At 36.9% G+C, this 17,960-nt stretch overlaps 1 protein-coding gene across 2 annotated transcripts in view; it reads right to left on the bottom strand.

Annotated features, from left to right (window-relative positions):
• The window catches only part of LOC117426176 (histone deacetylase 4-like), a 278,893-nt gene that overhangs the window by 209,442 nt on the left and 51,491 nt on the right, over positions 1-17,960 (bottom strand). The gene's annotated exons all lie outside the window — the stretch shown is intronic.

The raw sequence follows: 17,960 nt of genomic DNA on the forward strand, positions 1-17,960 counted from the left end.
AGAAATGAAAATGTGGTGTGTGCAGTTTGTGCAGTAGTTTTTCTTTCAAATCTCATCTTACAGTTTGAAAAATATACACAATCACCTATTATATATACACACACACATATAATATAGATAGATAGATAGATAGATGTGTGTGTATATATAATAGGTGGTTGTGTATATACACATATATACATACAGTGGTTTGCAGAAGTATTCACCCCCCTGCAAAGTTTTCACATTTTGCTGGCACCTGAACATACTCCACGATGCTTTCAAATTAGACTTTAAATGTAGAATCTACACAAACTACTCCATATTGATAAAGTTAAAAAATGCATATAGAATATAAATAAGTAAGATTTACAGAGAAAAACAGATTAATCTCAGTTGCATAAGTATTCAACCCCTTTGCTATTGCAGCCCTTAATCAGCTCAGGTGCAAATTATTGGTTTGAAAGGTCACAAAATTAGTGAAATGGTTTCAGCCTGTGTGTACTCAAAGTGGTTTAACTTGTAGATCATTCCCCTCAGGTGTATAAAGACTTTCAAGCTGTAACTCACATAGTGATCCAAAAAAACAACCATGATGACCAAGGAGCTTTCGAAACAAGTCAGGGATAAAGTGGTAGAGAGGCACAGAGCAGGAAAAGGGTACAAGAAAACTTCAAAAGGCGCTGATTATTCCTGTCAGCAAAGTGAAGTCCATCATTAAGAAGTGGAAGATGCATCATACTACCCAGACACTACCCAGATCAGGTCGCCCTCCCAAACTGAGCAGCTGGGCAAGCAGGAAACTGGTTCGCGATGTCACTCTGAAGCCAACAATGACCTTGAGAGATCTGCAAAGTTCTGTGTCGGAGATGGGAGTCAGTGTTCACACATCAACAATAAGCCGGTCCCTACACAATGCTGGCCTGTATGGACGGGTGGCAAGAAAGAAGCCATTACTCAATGTAGATGATACTGCAGACATGTGGAAAAAGGTCAGACGAGACAAAAATTGAACTTTTCGGTCTAAATTCCAAGCACAAGCCCAACACTGCACATCACCCAGTCAACACCATCCCAACTGTCAAATATGGTGGTGGCAACATCATGTTATGGGGATGCTTCTCTTCATCAGGGACTGGGAAGCTTGTCAGGAGAGGGGAGAATGGATGGTGCAAAGTACAGGCGAATCCTTGAGGAAAACCTGTTTGAGTCAGCCAAGACTCTGAAACTGGGGAGGAAATTCACATTTCAGCAGGACAATGACTCGAAGCACAAAGCCAAAGCCACACTGGAGTGGTTGAACAAGAAGAGAATTAATGTTCTTGAGTGGCCCAGTCAAAGTCCTGACTTGAATCCAAGAGAAAACTTATGGCGAGACTTAAAGATTGCAGTCGATCGACGATCCCCAACAAACTTATCAGAACTGGAGCAATTTTCCTGTGAAGAATGGGCAAAAATGTCACCATCCTACTGTGCAAAGCTAGTAGAGACCTATCCAAAAAGATTCATAGCAATAATTGCTGCAAAAGGTGCTTCTACCAAGTTCTGACTTAAGGGGCTGATTACTTATGCAATCAGTAAATTTCATTTTGTACATTTTCTTTGCAAGTTTTACTGCCATTTAACCTCCTCTCCTCATATAACAGTGTTTAGTTTAACCACTACAGCTTTGAATAAAAAAAAGTTTTTTTGAAAAACTGTGCATAAATAATTTGTAATTCACAAAATGTGATATTATTGGTAAGGGATGAATACTTCTGCAAACCACTGTGTGTGTGTGTGTGTCTGTCTATATATATATATATATATATATATATAAACACACCCATACACACACAGAAAATCTCTGTTAGTGCTTGTCAAAGGACAAACAACATGTTGCCTTTATAGGGGGTTAGCCTTATGTCAAATGGTACATAGAATATCTTGTAACAAATTATTAACATACCTTCTTATGTTAGCCAATTTACTGGTTAACACTTTATTGGACAGTTAACACATGGCAGGTTTTATTTTTATTTAATTTTTCTTATATGCAAACTATTCTAAATGTATTGTTTTTGTAACAGGTTTTGTCATTTCATGTTGTATTAATGTTTTCATAGTTAAATAAATAAAAAAAAGGTTGGTAGTTAACATCATGTTGGTCTTATTTTAGGTTTGATACGTTTGGGTCTAGTTGGCGATCTTAATACTGAATAGAGCAGAGCTGTCAACAGAAGCAAAGCGTAACTACTGTAAAAGTGGCCTTTATACTGAGGTAGCTCTAAAGTGTTTTATTGTATCAGGAATGTTTTGTGTAAAATTGCAATAAAAACCAACTACCATTCAGGGTAGGAGGACGACTAATTTAAAAGCCAAATAGTTGAGGAAAAAAATAGTGAATTATGTTGACTAGTCGCCACTTAAAAAAAAAATTAATAAATATTATTAAGTATTTGATAATGTCCGGTGCTCAATTGTGAACGTACTGTTTGTACAAAACTGCTGCAATTTGTTTTTTAAACTATTTGTTAATGTTCTAAAATGTCACTTAGCACTTCCATCCATCTGAAATTGCAAGCTTTACAATGTGTAATGTAATGTCAGAAAAGCATAAATACAGTATACAGTACAGGAGGTCACCGTGATTAGAGCCAATGATTTTCCACTGTAAAACGGAATTTCCACTAAAGTAATAGAATTGGTACGCTGAAACAGAGTGAGATGTTTGAACAAGTGATTTTATAGAATTTGCTTATTTGACCCTTTTTGACAAAAGTAAACAATACATTGTGTTATCTTTTTTCCCAGTATTGCCTGTGTTTTATATTGCTACCTACTAGTGGCAACAACAGTACCTTGTGCTAATCTTTATCGAATTAATTATGTTTGTAACTGGGTCCAGGTATGCATAGCAAAAGCATACAAAAATTATTTTGACACTAAGACATATGCTATTGGACTGCTGTCTACAGTTCACCTGACATTGCATAAGTTAGCTTCCAATGTTGTTACAAATTATTATTGCACATCTTTACAGTTAAATTCCTTGTCCATTTCTGCCTTAAATATTTAAAAACATGCAAGTACACAGTCCGATGCACAGCCAGGCAGTCTCTTTTTAGAGAACTGACCCCTTCAGTAACCCTGACAGCTGCATGCACGCAGTCTGTATTTAATACACCACTTTCAGAACACAAAACCATTTTTAGCAAGGAGACATATGGGTGAATCAGTGACAAATGCTGTATCCCACCAACAAAGACCAATGATCAGGGAAACAATCCAATTTTCTGTTCATAATGCGTGCGCGGGGAAAGCAGAGTTACTATAAACAGCCCTGCAACCAGAAACCCAGGACCAGTTCTAACAAGCCACTGCATTTTATTGCTTTTGGTATTTTAGGTCATCAGAGCAAGTAGTGTTCCGTGGGATACATTCTTTAACAACAGATTGCTTTAAATTGGGTCCTACTAGGATTCAGTTTTTAAGGGAGTTTAGTGTTCACACAGACTTCCATATAAACTTACTTGACCTTCCCTATTACATTTACAGAGTAAAAGCAAAGAAAGTTTACTTTTAGCCCTTTAAGAGATTGTAGCTAACAAAATAAGTCTTACCTGTTTTACACTTCCACTTGTTTTACACTTGCTACAGTAAGTACATACAGTGCAGTGCATATGTCTAATTATTATTATTATTATTATTATTTATTTCTTAGCAGACGCCCTTATCCAGGGCGACTTACAATTGTTACAAGATATTACATTATTTTTACATACTATTACCCATTTATACAGTTGGGTTTTTACTGGAGCAATCTAGGTAAAGTACCTTGCTCAAGGGTACAACAGCAGTGTCCCCACCGGGGATTGAACCCACAACCCACCGGTCAAGAGTCCAGAGCCCTAACCACTACTCCACACTGCTGCCCGTGCAGTTCTGAAAGAAACACATGCTTATGGATTTTTATTTTAAAACACAGTATCAGTTTACATGCCTTACATGCAGGAAATCAGTTGCACTTACACGTCCTAAGTCATTTCAAACCATGGGTCAAACCGTGTAACTTTTTGAAAACATGTGAGTCAACAGTTAAAAGGCATCTCGATATTTAATTTCAATGGAGAGGAAGAGATCCAGTAGTTTAATGTTCTTGGGTGTGCATATATAATGGGTATAAAGAGGCAAAGGGTTTGGTCATGGGATCAGAGGACACCCACTGACCTTCAGTTCTCCTGAGCTGTTGTGGGGAATTGTTATGGTGGGGGAACGTAATTGGACCTTCTAACTGGGGAGAAAATCAGGGTAAAATAATTGTGCACTCTAAATAAATAAATAAATAAATAAATAAATAAATAAGAAATGAAGACAGCTATGTTGCATGATCTTTTGCAAATATAAAGATACTGTAGCTTCAAAATTAATTAAGTAAACCATACATAAGGTGACCATATGGATCCATGTTAAGCGGGACAGTTTGGGATAGTTCAGGCTTTTCAACTCGCAACCCAATGCATTCTGGTACGTTTTACCTGTCTCAGGTTATCATTCTTACCTTTAAGAGAAGCAGAACTACGCTCACCAGAATGCATTGGGTTGTGAGTTGAAAAGCCTGAACTATCCCAAACTGTCCCACTGAACACGGAGCCATATGGTCACCTTAACCATGCAGTAAATGAAATGGCCCTACTCACTTGTACTGTGTGCGCCATCTTTAAACAACATTATTTTCTCATCTCATAGATGCTTGTCCTTCTACTCTGAGCTTGATTAAAATAGTTGCACAAAACCATGATCACAAATGTAATAGTATAACCAGGTGCGGCTTAATTAGTTCTGCAAATACAGTCATTGCAAAGAATATATTTGTATTTTTCATTGGCATCATTGAATGAACAAGGTACTGTGGTACATTACCATCCACTAAATCCAAAAATAAATATCCACTATTAACAAATGAACTCACTTTCATCGCAAGTAAACTGTAAGCTTTTTGCAACATAATTGGTGTTTGACACTTCTGGCGAACACAAACATGGTAATTATTGCATGTGAATACATTTCAAGCAAATGTTTGTTCAAAATACTCAAATATTAGCACTACAATAACTATTACAGGATACAGTTGCTACCCCTAGGCTCAAATTGTGTGACTAATCAGATTCACAACAAAGATCTTCTGGCTCCATCATTAACTTTAAAAGCTGCAGTATACACAGCTCAAATGGTTTTCTCCCTAATTGAATGAGACACCATAACATCAGATCTGTCTCCATGAGGAAGTGTTTAAGCAACACACGAATAAACATCATTAAAATTAACAAGGAAAGCCCACGGTTGTTGTTTTGTTTTATTTTCAATGGCTTTTCAAAGTTTTTAACGTGCGGCAGACATGCCAATATACTTTGTTTGCGTGCAAAGCTTGGTACACCAGAGAATAAACCTTTCAATAAAAATATAAAAGACATTTTGCTAGTAAATGCTGTCAGAGGCAATTTACCAAACCAGTTAAAGTATCTTTATAATACTCTGTTTTCAGGATTAACTACTTTTCCAATATGACTTTGTTTTGATCTGCCAAATATAAAGCTCATGCAGTATGCCTATTTCTATTAGTACCAGGCCAGGTACACATGATGCTTTGAAGACTTCAACACAAACTTATGTTACTGGAGTTTGCTGGATCAGAAAATAATCTATAAAAAACACAGTGGGCAGGATTTTCAAATGTTCGTAAATGTTAACTCCAATGTTAATCATTATGTAGCATTGATTTTGGCATTTTTAAGAGGTCATTATGCCTATCTTGTTATTAAAAATAATCATGCTAACGTGATTTCCGAAATTATGTTGATTTACAAAATAATGTTAATATCTTAACAAGCAGTGCTTCTTGTGACTATTTATTTTGTTTGTGTGGGAATTTAAAAGCAAATCCGTGTTGTCATAATTTATCAGGAGTTAATTTGCACTTGGAAAAGGAGGGTTTTAATTAACGAAAGACTATAACTCACCTTGAAACAGAAATTGAAACAGACCGCGGCTGTGACGCCGACGATACAGACATTAACTAGATAATTAAATATTTGTAGTTATGAAAATATTTTAGATTTTTATATACTTGTGGTTATGAATGAGATTTGTTCACTTGTTTTAAGAATTTGTAACCTTAAGCCCGGAACACACTGCCCGATGACATCACAGGAAGGGATGCATGGATGCATAAAGTACAGTGGCAATGGGGTGAATCAATAGGCGAAAAGATAAGGCTATGGCAGTAATAAATATATACAATTATGGCTAGAACTGAATGCAACGTGATCATGAAAACTCCATGACAGGAGACATGCATGTATTCTCTCTCTCTCTACTGAACACACACACACGGTATTCCATTGGTTTGTATATAATGTTCGTGCCGATATTTTTTGAATACAAGACATGACAGCCCCACATTGTACTTCTTAACTAGGCAAAATATTTACAGAATACTTAAAAACTGCTGCTATAATTGTGATTCATTTATTATTAATAGCATTATCATTAAATTACTATTTTTATTTACAATAAAGGTAACCTATACTTTGTCGCCCAAATGCTTATAAAGTCAGCAAAAGCATGTTTTCCCTTCATTGTAAATAAAAACGTGATTTGGTATAGTTTAATTCTAATGCTATTAATAATAAATCATGCAGCATGGTCCTGATAGCAGTTGTTAAGTATTCTGTAAACATTTGTTTTAATAGTTAAGAAGTGCAATATGGGGCTTGCTTTCAAAAGATCACAACGGACATCAATGGAATACCTAATGTGATCGAGATCATTGACATGGATTTTGCCTGACATATTTGTAATGTTGTCAGACTCCCCCCACACTGTATGTACAGTGTACACTTTCACCTTCACACGTCTGTATGCACATATTATAACATCTTCATGTTGAGTTAATTTATCATGGAGGCGAGCAAACAATACCAGAGAAAATGTATGATTAGAGGAATTCACTGAACAATTAACTATAAACATATTGTGTATTGGGTTGAGGAGTTCTATCGTAATTTTAAAAGCTTAATAAATGTATAATAAGTGTTATATACATGGTATACATGTATAATAACTAAAAACTACAAACACAAATGACACTTCAAACGTATTTATTTATAGCCTACAACCATACATACTAAAATACATACAAAAGTAGACGTCAGCATAAGAAAATAAATTCCAAGCAATATAGATAGATACCTTACCCCCCGCCCCATCTAAAAAATAAATACAAAAAGGTTTTATTTTTTTTTAATCTGTGTCGTCCGATTTTTTCCCCACACCCCACATAATCATAAATCAGCATTGTATATGTGAAGTTTTCTAAATAAATGTACATTCTGCATGACAAAATGCACAATTTTAAATGAAGTTTACAAATTATACACATAATAGATATTCCCATTATTTTTTATTTAATTTCCATTTGGCTGCTGCTCGCTGGTGGGAGCGCTGTCTCGCTGTACGCTAGTAGTTTCCATAACAGCGAATTATGCTTCAATTCATTTGTCTTGATCTTGTTAACATGCATTTTGAATGATTAACGAGTTCCCCTTTTTTAGTCGTTCATACAGGAAGTGATGTACGTGACATGCGACAATTAAGCTTTTTAACGAGAAATGTGTTTATTAACAACCTCATCGACTTTACTTCAAAGCATTAATGGATTGATTTAATGAACACATTTCATTTCATACAATAACAGTAGCTTCTCTTCACACAGACATGTTAAGTCTCACGCACTCAGTGCGAGACTCACTCATTTGCATGTTAAGTCGTTCTCTCATGCACAGCCTTGCTTACAGTACCTCAGGCATTAAAAAAATAGCATTTATAAGCCTGTGTAATTTGACAAAAGGCAGTAAAAAAAAATTGTTACTGACGCATGTTTATTTAGCAATGCAGGATTGATCTATCTGCAGCCAAATATCAACAAAACCCTGAAACCCTGGGTGGGGGGGGTCACTATATATGTGAATTTTTCGAAGCAAACCAAAAATATTACCTTTCTGAAACATAATGCACAGATGAAGATAAGACCTAGAATATATTTTTTGGATTTGCCCAATAAAATGACACCTCCCACAAGTCTGTAGCACAAACCGTTTTTGAGTAAAAGGTTGGTTAACATTAATGCGGGGTACCCATCAACCACATTTTGACACCTCTATAACTTTTGACCGCTTTACCTGATCAGTCTAACATTTTAAATGTGATCTTGTTTGCCTGAAAAACCCCAAGAACCAAGTTTGGTGAAAATGGGAGATGGTTGGGTCTAGTCTGTTAGGTGATTTGTCACGGAATGACCCTGTGTTTTCACTTAACACAATAGTGCCACCTCCAGGTAACTATAGTGACCAAAAAGACAAATATCTCATCAGGCCAAAATATTGCCTCAACTTGCTGACAAATTAAACAAATTAAATGCATCAGTATAAGACCTGAACCAGTTAATACAACACAAAGACTATAGATTATTGTCTTCTAATCATTTTGTCTCACACTTTCTATATAGAGACGTGTGAAAGTGCATCATAGAAATATCTGAAAGGAGCGATCAGTAAAGGACTAAGGATGTCTGACGATTTAATTTCTTGGGCCTCTACAGGTCTTCATCACAAAAAAAAAACAGAAGCACTTTAGCAACATTACTGGGTACAGTAGCTAGCTACAAATAGGGCACCAGGACACGTAATCCATCAATAAAGGGTCAATTTAGACCAATTGAAAGTCCTGTTGATCAATAACTGATGACATCGATTAATTGTTGCATTTCTACAATCTATCTATATAGCCCATACACTCTAGTTGCCCTGACTGAACTCTCCAACACTGAATACAGTACATACATTAAAGCTGTCTAAAGTAAAACTATCACAAATAAACTCTAAAAAGCAGACCTGACTGGTCTAGACTGGTCTAGACTGGAGATTTGCTTTAAACGTCTGAACTGGAACAATAATGCAAATGTATTGTCAGGTTATTAATAAATGTAAGCTTATTACTGAATGACGACAGCTGAAAGTCTATCTGTCTGGTACATGGACATAACTTGCTGTGCTTGTTCTTTGTTACTGTGGCTAAGACACAGTGTTGGATTTCTCAAGCTGGAATTGTAAAATAAAGACGCAAGTATGAAAAGCTTTTTTCCTCAACATCATAAGTGCTTTTTGTTCTTTGGACTGTTGCCCACAGTGCTGACGTTGATTCAAAAGATTAAAAGCGATCACGCACACACAACAACAGAGGAATGTTTCCAGAATTAGAATTTACAAATACAGTAACGAGGCGGGGAGCAAATGTCAGAGGGCTGGTGGAAATAAATAAAAAGTTATTCTAGAAATTTCAGTCCACAAACAATAAATAAACATAAGTTGTCCAAGAAATTGAAAATACCTGCGAAGACTGTGTGCAGCCCAGACGGTACTCAATTACGGTGTTTAAAAAATGTTTTGATGGATACTGTCTGTAATTTGGAGTTTTCTCAACAATAATTCATACAATCACTTTCGAGACCATAAAACATCTGGAACTTGTGTTGGGATACGGCAGCACCTACCAGGTGAGTAGCTATTAATACAATACCATCCCTCTATCAAAAGCAGTCAGATCTGCTGTTTTGTCCATTGCGACTGACACTGGCCTACAACAGGGCGTTGCAAACTGTAATGTACTTATTACAGAATACATGCCAGGGATGCCATTTGCATCACAAATCAATGAGCCATGTTTTGGTCATAAAATCACAGAGATTTAATTTCCCTATTTATTATTCCCTTTGATTGGCGGACAGCGGAACCTGCCTTGAAAATAAACACACAGAAAGTGCACAAATAGGTCTCATGAAAAGCCAACTTTGTGCTCTGGTGCCAGTGCTATTAATAGGCTCCCTCACCGCTGAATGTAATAGCTGTTAATAGCACCAGAAAAGTTTTGATTTCAGCTTCCCACTGTATATTACTTTTGCACGTCACAGCAGATGTGATCAGTCATTGTGGTTAGCAGTTTCTCCACAGCAGCTTGAGTATTGAAATCAAGGCTCCCAACCACAAGTGCATCAAAAGCCATGTCCTCTACAGGCCAGAGTGGAAGTTGTGCCAGACCAAGCAAACACGCCTGAGCAACCTGCAGGGACTCAGCCTAGCAGCGCTCCAGAAGATGAGCCAAAACCTAACTGGAAAACACACCAAAACTGACTACATTGTTTCCTTAAGTCATTAAACAGAAATACCTTCTTTTTTTTTTCAACCCCAGATTTTTATATGGGCATTTTAGCACATTATTTCCACAAAAGAGGGGGAGTTTTGTTGTAGTGAATACATTTCCTTCAGAAATTCACAAAGTCCCATAGCTTGCATACTTTATAAATAGGCTTGCTACTTTTCGATTGTAATCGAATCATTTCATCCTGTCCTAACAGATCTCGTTGGCTGAAGCAGCTCTAGAATATTCATTCATTTAAATGACTGTCAATCATCTGACCGACTGTGCACTTTCATTTGCCAGCTATAGCCTGTCATTCAAAGCACCTACTTTGAAATTAGCGGGTTAAGGTAAGCTTTTGATATTATAGGTATATACGGTGACAGTTACTAGTTTGATTTGACAATGGTGCACAAGAGGTAAACACTTAATGAGTATTGTGCACAATACCCTGTTTGACGGCAGAAGTCTCCGCGGCAGTACGAAGTAGGCCAGTCTTCCTTGCCTCCAGTGAGTCCAGCTGTGCTTAAGGAGAGGGGCGGAGCTCGGAATAAGTGCAAGTTAGTTCTGTTCAACTGTCTGATGTTTTGTTCTGTCTGTGCATATTGTTCTTACTTGTAAATGTATACTATAAAAGTCTGTGTAATAATACACTTTATATGCTGCGTTTTCTTAGGTTTATTTGAGACATTTTTAATTTGTGTAGGATCTATATCCACAAGGTATAGCTTCACTGTGACCAAATGTTATTTCAATTAGAGTGTTGGTACCCATTTGTTTTTGTTGCATGTTGAATATGATGAAGGGGTTTCTCTAAATCAGATGTTTCTCAATGGCATAAAGATCGAAAAAACGGTAAATTCTTTCAAAAATAAACATCGATATTAATTGTCGATTTGGCAAAAAAATTTAAATCAAATACTAGCAAGCCTAATTATAAATGACCACACTACTGCTGTATATAACCAGTAACACTAAAGCAGTGTGTTCTGTTTGCAAATAGTTTTACAGAAACCAGTGTTAAGAATGAATACAGAAATGTAAACAAATAGTATTTAAATCTTATAGGACTATATTTCACCACACATCAATGTCCAAAACAATACAAACATTCCTTATGTTATACTAAATCATTTGTAATTTTCATTGAGACAGAAATTAATGCTCAGATCAGATGTATGACTATGCTGTGAAAATTACAGTATGCAAAACTGTTTGCTTTTCAACCACTAATGCTTTAATGAACAAGAGGCACAATCTGGACAAATGTTTCGGCAGATCTCTCCCATTAATTTCTGATGCAAAAGCTGAACAGACCAAAGTTCCAGAAAGGTGTAGTTTTTAAAGAACAGAGCTGGGAACCCATCTATCTCGCATGGAGGGAATGCAGAATCCAGACCCACTGTACACCTAGGCATAGCACAGCCATCTGCTGGATAAGAACAGGCAATCAAGTTAACCATTTAATAGAGGGAAGTAAACGTCACTTTAAGCAACACATCAGCGAGCTCTAATAAATATCCAACTTGTGTCACCTGAGACTTTGAAGCACAACCATGAACAATCACTGATGCAGCTGTAGGACATTCTAATTTGTTTGAGAGGTAGACTGTAGGTCAAACATATTCCAAGAGCAAAAGTAGAGGATGGTCGTGTTAAATAAATATTTTCCAATGTGTAATGAAATGCATTTGTTCATGTTCTTTACCTAAACATAATTTTTGGATCTTATAAACTTAGTCAGGTCATGTCTGATTGTTACAAGTAATATCTGATAGTTGAGTATTCAAAGGCAAATATAAGCATGTTTGTTCATATAATAAAATATGTATTGTGAGAAATGTAACTGATTTTAGATTCGTAGCCCCTTCTCATGACCCAGACACCTAAAAAAACCAAAAACCTAACTCACACATGGGGAACTAACTAAAACTTTTTACAGTCCCTAAACTAACAAAACTGTACAGCTAAGCTGTTTACCAGTCACCAAACATAAACTGTATAACACAAACAAAAAGGTTTACACACTACCTTTTTTCACCACACAGGTCTTTTCACCGTGACAGCCACTGCTTTGAACAAATTTTTCTCTCTCTTTAAATACTTAACTTTAACAAAAAAAATAATAATTACACCTGTGACTATGCGAACACAGCCACAACCCCACATTTCTCTGACAGGGACAGAATTTAACCCTATCCCTGCCAGTCCCCAACATATTGCTTCCAGCCAGAGATCCACTCTGCCACAATATATAAATGACTTAGAAAAAGATTTCCTGCAAAGAAAACCAATGCATAAATGATGTCTGAATTAAATGACTTTCTGCTGTACATCTTTATGGGTGTCGAGTTTATTTAACTCCTGAAAGATATCATTACGGTTATACGCATAGCAGTTATACCCTTTTCTGAATATTCAAAATGAAAGAATATTATATATGTTAATGGACATAATGTAATGACTGGGTGATGCAAGAGTCAAGTCTGACAAACAATGACCTGTTGATGACCTTATCTCAACACTTCTACATATTATTGCACGGAGAAAAGATACTAGTTTATGTAACTAAACCTCACTCCTTTTATCAGACACAAAATCAACAAGTATGTCAGTGAAACACATCCCCCGCCACGGCTGTAAATTCAAAACTAGAGCCATCAGCATGATCAAAGTGGATGGCCATAGCATACTGCATATCAACATGGCATATTGTATATCATTACAGAAAAGTATAGAAAAAAATGACCAATTAAATGTTTAGTCATAATTTGAGAAGTAATTCTCCTGATTAATGCAAAAATGTAAGCGTGGATGAACAGACATAGGCACCCCCTATATCACAGGAATCCAATATTCTCAATAATTTACGCTGATTCACAGTAATACCAAGTTTCATGACAACTGGATAAGCAGGTCTCCAGATAGATGCAGTAATCTGTGACGTGTAGCATATGTATGTATAGCTGCCTCCACTATATTCCTTTTCAGGGATTTCATTAAAATGTTGAGACTGGATTGTAAACACAAATACGCCTTATCTATAACTTCAAAGCATGGATAATGGCCCAAACCCAATATGCTACAGACAGTGGCACTACTGTATGTCTACACCAGTGGGCATGACAGAGATAACTTTGTTTATTATGAAGGCCCCCCATCTAGCACTAACCCAACAGGTTATTATAATATACTGTAACACAGTTTTGTTCTGACTTTGGACTATGCAAAATACTATAAAAATAGATTAACCTTTTCTCTGCTAACAAACCACACCTCCCTTGCTTTTTCTATTTGGAGACAACTCCGTTGACTTTTTATGACTTTTTATGACCAGATTTCAAGCTGCTGGGGATGTAGGTAGGATGCCGATATAATCAGCCCCCACATCAGGGAAGTATATTGTTTAAACCCTACTCCCAAGAAGTTACAACAGAAAGTCAGCTCTGTGTTGCTTTCAATAAAAAAAAAGCAGGTTGAAGACAATAGGATAATACAGTACATGTAAATTCTATTAAGGCATGTTTAGATACAGCAGACTGTAACCACACTTGCACAGAAACCGAAGCTGTGCATGCTGGTTAAAATTCTCTTATGTTTTTTAATGGATATCTGAGTAAATGTTAGTTTTTTTGCTGTAATGCTGTCAAATAAAATGTAATAAGGTTTTGCACAGTGCAATAGGATCTACAGTATAACCAGCTGTATTGGCTCCCCAGCTTAGGGACTGAACTAGCAACCTTTGACAGGCCTTTGGCAGTCAGGACTTCTCAGTTTGAATGCCTTTTCATATTTCAACTTCTACTGTAATGTGGTATAATTTAAGATACAGGCAATATACATGTCCTAGTTATGAACTCTTCCTAATATTGTGTTGGGCCACCGTATGCCCAGATTATAGCCTTGATATAGCACAGACTCTACAAGGTGCTGGCCTGTGTCTACAGGGATGTTAATCAATTCATTCAGTTCATTTACTATCTAACGCAATTGGTGCAGGTGTAGGCAGAGGGCCTTTACAACGTTGATTGAGATCCAGGGATCTTGGTGGTCATGGAAGATGCCTTCACACTCTTTCAAGTACAATTCTGGGGGTATTATCAACTTTAAAGCAGTCATCGCCATCAGGGTACAGGTACAGCACTGATACTCAACGATGTTTGAGTAAACTAATTCATTCAACTTTCCAGAGTAATCCGGGGACCCTAGATATACCAGGAGAACATGCCCAACACCAGGGTGATGACAAATCAAATCAGGTAGACAATGCAGTGTTGCATTTTGGAAACAAATTCATTGATGAGTCAGTCATGGTCCTCAATGCTTCCCCTAATAAAAGCATTGCTGTTGGAGTGCAGGGTGAGCAGTGCAAGCATGGTCCCACAGGTAGTGTTGCATTTGCCTTTAAACTACAGAACTGCTAAGGAAAGTAATCTAGGGCTTGTGCTCCTCATCATACTTCTGCTACCACTAGTGGTCAGTCCCCCGATGAGGCAAGGCTGAAATTTGTCAGTCTGGGCTTTTTCCCCCCACAGAGTTCAGTAACTTGGTAAGTGAAAAGAGGTGAATGACTTGAGGTGCTGGTTCTTCATCATGTTAAAGAGAAGTATATCTAATAATGTGCACCCCTGAGGTAAAATGTCCTTCAGATTAGAGACCGAAAAAAATGAAACCTTTTCCATTCTCAAATAAAAAAAGTAATCTGAATCTCCAAACATTAAAATGTATATCTTCTGACAATCAGAAACTGTCAGATCAGAAAAAAAAAAGTTATTTGGTAACATTTCCCAAAAGGAATGTTTTTATTTAACAAAGCACAGCAAGCACCCAACGAGAAGCAACATTACAGGAAAATCCCATTTAGTCAAGCGGCCAGGATTCATTTTAATTCAATTTCAATTCTCTTGCTGTGCTGTTTTGTTGTACTGTATTTAATTGCTTGCAGATCTTTAAAAAGAAACGACTATCCTTGCTTTTCCTTCCAAACTTTGTAGTCCCAAAGGGGTTAAGTGCACAATAGAAGTTGCAGCCAGAATATTCAGCTAGAGAAAAAGCTTTGACCTGTAAAGGGGTGAACAAAGTAAATATCACCTTGCTAAAAGAACAATTTCCATTTTTTTTGTCCAAAAGGATTACAGAGCTTGAGAAACAACAACCCATAGTAGCGACATCACCCAAGCACTACAACCTACATTTTCAGTGTTTACGGTGGGGCGTGTTAATTAAGTGAGCCGCTCAGAGCAGCTCAGTGAAAGAACCCACTTAACGGCATGTTCAGTTCAGCTCCCTCTGAGCAGCTCAGAGCTGCAGAGCAGATTTCATCTGTGATCTGAGTGAGCGAAAAAATTCTTGCTCTTAGCCGCTCAGTTACTTAACACACCCAGTGTCAACGAGACGCTATTAAATGGGAACCTTTGTGATGTTTGTTTATTGAAATTGTCCAGTGTCCCAGCAACAGGACAGACGATAGTCAGGAAGGCAAGCAAGAACCAAAATGGTGAGTTTTTTTCCCCCTTCAATTTACAATGTCATTTCCACATTTGTTTTATTTGAAGTGTTTAAAGTTAAATTTCAGTTTTCGTTTCCTTGTTCAGCTACAAAAAAGCACAAGTAAACCTCATGTTATTACTTTATGAAAACGTGTCTATGACTACTGTTTACTGCGAAGAAACGGCAATGGTAAGGAATGAAAAAAAAGTAATAAATAAATAAAATGCAGTGCCAACTTTATGTACAGTTTATTTTGGGAATAAACAAAACAACTTTTAACTTGAACTGCTATTTGGCATCCTTTGTTTTGTAGTTAATTCACTGGGGTAAAGAAGGCCTACACAATGTATTCTTTACTCATGGGATATTGTTCTACGTTAAACATGTTACATATTGTAATGTCTTGCTGTAAAATAAAAGGCACACACACAGGGGCCACGCCGTGCTGCCCCTGGTGCTATGCTGTCTCTGCCTGCCTTCTGAGCAATATAATGGCTTTTATTACTTTTTGAAAATGAATGCATATCTGAACGAATATTTAAATTGTGATGAATATCCGAACATGAAAATCCTGTGTTCGTGACTCCCAGCACTACTTCAAAAACATATTCAGCATGATCTTTTCAGATAGTGAAACCCAATAAAGTTACCACATCAGAAGTAAACAACTCAGACATTGCATTTAGAGGCTTGTGAGCAGTTTCACATTGTTTAATATTCATTTTAGAAATGAAAATAATGACCAAATAATGATTTGGGAGTATATGTGTCCAGTAAATATAGACCATCGTGTTTGGGAAACCTTGGCCTTCAGGCATTGTTAATCTCCATCAATAAGCATATGCACTAGTAAAAAAAGTGATAGTGCTATTCTTTTATAACGCTATAGTCAGGAGCCAGATACGAGACTATGCTATTTCCTGGGTCCATTTAGGCCTAACTAGGAGGTACTATATTAGTTAGACCTGAGTCCAGGTCAACTATGTCTAATTACTGTCAGTCCAAGTGTGCCTAATTCACTGCAGCAAAATCATACTGCAGTAAAGCATCACATCACCTTATCTGTGTTGTAATAGGAGTCTGTCACACTAGTTCCAAATGAAATACAAAGCCTATTGACTTCTGAATGTCAAACAAAGCAGTGAGTGATGCTACAGTAGGTGTAAAACTGTTCTTGGGTTAAGAGCGGAGCAGAGTGGCTATTTAAATCCATTTAACTGTCCTTCTGTTCAAAGTATGTGTGTTTCTGCAGATGATGAGTGCTAATAAAAAAAAGCGCAGAGCCGCATTCCTGTAAACTGGCTTCGGTGGAGATTTCCCATCAAAAGCTTTTCAGTTATCATGGCTATTTAGATGTCCGGGATTCTAGTACACATAGTTTGAACTGATGAACTGTGGGACTGCATTAAACCTTTTTACAGTCATACAGTACCTCCTTATGATACTGTACTGATGGTACAAAGATTACACAGGTGGAAATAATTCAGTACTGGGAAATGTATCTAGCATCTCTGTGCAATGTGTTGCACTTGGTGGGCTGAAGTTTCAAAGAATCGTATATGCGTTATTGTTGCTTGCGATGGCAGTGGTAAGTCCGTTCTCTGGTTGTATGCTATGCCATTGTAGACCATATTTCAGTGCTGTTTGGTAGGTAACGTTTATTAATCTAGCACTTTATATATAGGCTACTCATTAAAAATCTTGCTTACTTGTACTAGTACTCTTTACATTATATAGTATACATTTCATCAAAAAAAGATCCTTCATATTTATGAAACAGCCTCGGTAGCTCTCAGGCAATATTGGCAGGGCATAAACTAGAACAGAGGACTCTTCAATATTGGATCCCTTCAGTATTAACAAAAGTCTGAAATAAAATATGTTCTGTATTTTGTAGTTTGTTTTGTAACTTGGTTGTTTTTACTCTATATATACATACATATAAATAGAGTGTATACCTAAATTGAAAACTAATAGCCATCAAATATTTAAGTTAATATCTGAACATAACAAGTGTGTGCATACTGTGGATCCCTGAGAAGATCTCTCATAGTGAGCTGAACAACGCAGCCTCCACCCAGGGCCTCAGCAGGACAATAAACTGAAAACAAGCTGTCAAGATTAAATGAAAACATTTTTAAAAGAGAGGAATTGAAGGCATCATGACTGCCATATGGTTCACAGCTGTTGGCTTTGCAGTGATGCAGAATGGGCTAACAAAGCTCCACTAGTCAGGGACTCGGCCAGGTTGAATCAGT

This window comes from Acipenser ruthenus, chromosome 11 (assembly GCF_902713425.1).
Source record: "Acipenser ruthenus chromosome 11, fAciRut3.2 maternal haplotype, whole genome shotgun sequence".
Lineage (NCBI taxonomy): Eukaryota > Metazoa > Chordata > Actinopteri > Acipenseriformes > Acipenseridae > Acipenser > Acipenser ruthenus.